The sequence below is a fragment of the Drosophila virilis genome, chromosome 5 (assembly GCF_030788295.1).
Source record: "Drosophila virilis strain 15010-1051.87 chromosome 5, Dvir_AGI_RSII-ME, whole genome shotgun sequence".
NCBI lineage: Eukaryota > Metazoa > Arthropoda > Insecta > Diptera > Drosophilidae > Drosophila > Drosophila virilis.
This window is the reverse complement of record NC_091547.1, coordinates 25,640,067-25,644,832: the sequence shown is the minus strand read 5'-3', so window position 1 is coordinate 25,644,832 and position 4,766 is coordinate 25,640,067.

Genomic DNA, 4,766 nt, shown 5'->3' with positions numbered 1-4,766 from the left:
ATTCCGACCTTATCGTAAATCCTAAACTTAACCCTGCCGCACTGTTTTCTGGAGCCCTAGCGCTCCACTATACCATCTATGATTTCGTTTATCTCGCGCAGCACTTCTACTCACCCTTAACGTTCGATCACAAGTCCCGGCACGCTCGCCGGCAAGCCATGCGCTCGCTTCGGCTGCTCAACTTCGCCGCGAGCTTTCGCAACTTTGCCTCGGAGCTTTCGCTCTTCGCCGCCGACTTGAAGTTGCGCTCTCAAAGACGGTGTTGAGCAACCGATCGACAACGCACGGTTGCAGCGGCGTCCGGCGGTTAAATTCAAACTCACTATTTAAATCAATTATAATATTCGCGGCTCCTTGCCTCTTTGCTACTAATCGAACTGCTTATATTACTGATGGCTCCTTGCCTCTTATTTCACTAAGATCTTAACCTAATATAATTAATACTTATAACTAAAGAAAATTAATACGTTGTCCCGCCAGCGGCTCCTTGCCGTAATTTGGCCAAAGGGATGACGGCTCCTTGCCGTGAAAACTGTGGGGTGGCTGGTCTCATTAGCCGCCTCACACCCCCCCCTCACTTCGGACAGGTGACGGTCACGTCGCCTTTCGCGTTCAGCGTAACGCTGTACTCGCTCTCCCCGTCGGACTCTTCCTCGTCCATCTCGCCGGCCGCGGTTGGGGTTGCCGGTTCTGATGATTGTGCCGAGTGGGATGCGAGGGGCGGAGATGCAGGCTCTTCCGCGTACGGTGGCGAGTTCCGGGCGAATGGTGCCTCCACAAACATTGTCGTGATCTCGACTGCCATCAGCAAGGCCATCCCGTCTAGCCTCTCCATTATGCTGATCCGCCGGGAGAATAGTGTATGGCGGAACTGGCGAGGCGGACCTTCTTGCCGTTCTCTTCGATAGTACTCACGCCCCTGGCGTGGGTCGCGCGGACGGCCTGCGGCTCCCGGCCCGGGGAAAGGCTCGGTGACCCCGCTGCTGTTGTCTTCGTCTGACGATATGTCGATAACTTCGGGTTCTATCTGAAAATTCAGCTTATTGGTTAACTTACTCTTTACTTATTTGTAAATGCCCTATTCTCTCAGTGCGGCTCACATTTTACTATGCCTATTCTGAATTATGTTGTTAATGTTAGTTTTATTTAAGCTTAATCATAATAGTTTCGTTGGGCGACGGGTGTTGCTCTCATCCTTCGCTTACTCGTGGGCATTTGCGTGCCCTGGATCTTCGTCTTCTTCGTCGCTCGTCGTCTTTCTGTAGAATGGTTTCAATTGTGAGATGTTGGCCACCCTCTTCTTGCGATCGTCTGATTTCACCAGCCGCACAATATTGGGGGATATGAATTTGACGACTTTGTAGGGGCCTTCGGCAGCGTTGAACAACTGGTGCTGCCTCAACAGGACCATCGAGTCCAAGTTGCTGTGGACGATATCAAAAATTTCGTTTAGCCTATCCGCCTTTGTCCTAGGGTCGAGCGCACTAGTTGCGGACCCCGGAGTTACCTGATCGTACAGAGCTGCGGGTAACCGAGGTTCCCTGCCCTGCATCATGAAAGCGGGACTAAAGCCCGTTGAATCTGCCGCGCTCGTGTTGACCGCCAGCGAGATCTCGGGCAAGAGTTCATCCCATGATGGCCCTCAATAAATTGCGCTATCATGGTCTTTACAGTCCGGTTAGTCCTCTCAGTGGGATTCTCTTGCGGACAGTACGGGGCGGTATACTGGATCTCTACACCCAGGGACCCCAAAAATGACTTGAAGTTCCGACTCGTAAATTGTACCCCGTTGTCGCACACAAACTTTCTAGGTACCCCGAACCTACTTAGAATCCTCTCTCGAAACGCAGTTTGTAGGTGTGCTGCCGTGGCTCTTCTGAGAGGGACCAACTCCACCCATTTCGAGAAAGCGTCATGGAACACCAATAGCATCGTGTTTCCATGTTTCGACCGTGGAAGGGGTCCGACGAAGTCCGCGCAAAGTACCGCCATCGGCTCTGCCACCTGTCTCGTCAGCATGCGACCAGCCGGTTTGAGTTGCTCACTCTTGAATTTTTGGCAGTCTTCGCAACATTTCACGTATCTGGCGGCATCGCGGAACATACCCGGTCAGTAGTACCGCTGGGCTAACCTCGCCGCCGTTTTTCTGACACCTTGATGTCCGGCCGTGGGAGCATCATGACATTCCCGCAGTACCCTCTGGCGTTGACCACTGCCTACGCATAGTTGCCAAGGGATGTAGTCCTCATTGTCTATCCGGTGACCCAAATGCCTATATAGCTGTCCGTTTTCCTCGGTGTAATCCGGGAACTTGGCTGGCTCTTCGCGCATCCTCGCGACCCATTTGCAGGGGGCCTCGGCCACCACTGCTTGTTGACAGGTCTCTAGAGGATGCCTCGACAGGGCATCGGCCACGACGTTGAGCTTCCCTCGACGATAATGAACGTCAAATTGGAATTGCTGCAGTTCCAATGCCCATCGCGCAATCCTTCCTGACGGGCTCTCGATCGAATTCAGTCACTTGAGCGCTAGATGGTCCGTTTTATGTCGAATCGGTACCCTTCTAGGTAGCAACGCAACTTCCGGATCGACCACACGATTGCCAGGCACTCTTTCTCAGTGGCGGAATAGTTTTCCTCGGCCTTCAGAAACTTTCGGCTCGCGTATGCTATCACCCGCTCTTGTCCATCGATCGTCTGCGTCAGTCTGCAAGACGAACTTGGCGGAAAAGTCGGGGCAAGCCAACACAGGGGCAGTCGTCAAGCTCTCCTTCAATTGACGCAATGCCTTCTCCTGTTCTTGCTCCCATGCCCATTTCTGACCCTTCTTTAAGAGCGCTGTGAGTGGCTGTACCTGGCCACGAAATTGGGTACGAAACGCCTGTACCATGACGCCATCCCGAGACACTGTGGCAGTTCTTTGCAATTTGTTGGGGCCCTCAGGTTTCGTATCGCCTCCACTTTCTCCGGATCGGTCCGTATCCCTTCTCCGCAAATTACATGTCCTAGGTAGACTAACCTCTCCCGGAAGAAGCTGCATTTTTTTCTATTTATCATGGCATCACCCGCCATTGGAAAAGACCTCTTCCAGGGATTGTGAACGCCGTACACTCCCGGCTATCGGCTGGCATCGGTATCTGCCAGTACCCGTGCTTCAAATCCAGAGTGGAGATGAGCCGGGCGTGGCGCAACCGCTCAAGGATGTGGTTAATACGAGGCACCGGATAAGCGTCCGGAATGGAATGAGTTGTCGGTAGTCAATGCACATACGCTACTCGCCAGTGTTCTTCTTGACCAAGACGATCGGGGCGCTGTGCGGACTACGCGACGGCTCGATGGCATTGTCCCGGATCAACTCATCCACTTGCTCGTCGATCACCCTCTGTATGGCCGGATTCTTGGGGTAGTACCTTTGTTTCAACGGCTTGTCATCCTTCAGCCGGATTCGGTGCTCCGCGAGCCAGCTCTGACTCCAGAAACTCCCTCAGTTCTGGATTCAGATTCGCTGGCCACTCCGGCTCTTCAATGCCGTTCTCGCCCCCTCCTGGCACCACTTTGACTCCAGACAGAACTCCATGACCGCTCGATTCTGGCAGTCGCTCCTGGCCTTCTATGTCCGTGTGGATTCTGGTCATCGCTCCTACTCCGTCCTTTCTCTTGCACGTTCCCGCCGTGCCGCTTCCGTAGCCATTAGAAGTCTGCCTCTGCAGCTCTATGCGCCACTTCTTGGGTTCTCCAGGCTGTCGATTCGGGCCGGACTTTACTCCCCTTTTCCTGACCTTTTCCGTCGAAGGCCGAGCAGGTACTCCCTTCTCATGACTTGGGAGGCCTGCCTTTGGCTCCCTCTGTTGCCGAGCAGGTGCCCCCATTATGACTTGGGAGGCCTTCCTTCGGCTCCCTCTGTAGCCGAGCATGTGCTCCCTTTCCATGCCTTGGGAGGCCTTCCTCCGGCTCCCTCTGTAGCCGAGCAGGTGCTCCCTTTCCATGCCTTGGGAGGCCTTCCTCCGGCTCCCTCTGTAGCCGAGCAGGTGCTTCCTTTCCATGCCTTGGGAGGCCTTCCTCCGGCTCCCTCTGTAGCCGAGCAGGTGCTCCCTTTTCATGCCTCTGGAGGCCTTCCTCCGGCTCCCTCTGTAGCCGAGCAGGTGCTCCCTTTACATGCCTTGGGAGGCCTTCCCCCGGCTCCCTCTGTAGCCGAGCAGGTGCTCCCTTTTCATGCCTCTGGAGGCCTTCCTCCGGCTCCCTCTGTAGCCGAGCAGGTGCTCCCTTTACATGCCTTGGGAGGCCTTCCTCCGGCTCCCTCTGTAGCCGAGCAGGTGCTCCCTTTTCATGCCTTGGACGGCCTTCCTCCGACTCCTCGCTCGTTCCTGGCCTCACGCCCGGTGTCGTCGCTGCTTCTAGGACCAGTTCCGCCTCGCCGCACCGTATTGTGGTATTCATCGCCCCCAAAAAATCCATACCCAGGATTCAATGGTCCAGCATTGAGGGCATGATGAGCATCGTCATGCTGATCGTTTTTCCCCCTAAGCTGGCGTCTACACTCAAAACCTTTTCTACCTCTAGGGTGGACCCATCTGCCAGGCGGATACGTGCCTGTATTTCCTCCGCTCTTCCCCGGATCGTCCATTTGCGTAAGCAGTCCTCACTCATGAAGCTACGAGTGGCTCCGGTATCGATCGTGGCGGGCATCGTTCGTCCGCCAATCTCGATCCTGGTCCGGACGACGCCGTTTCCCGTCTCCGCGCGGCGGCAACACTCCCGACTACTTCG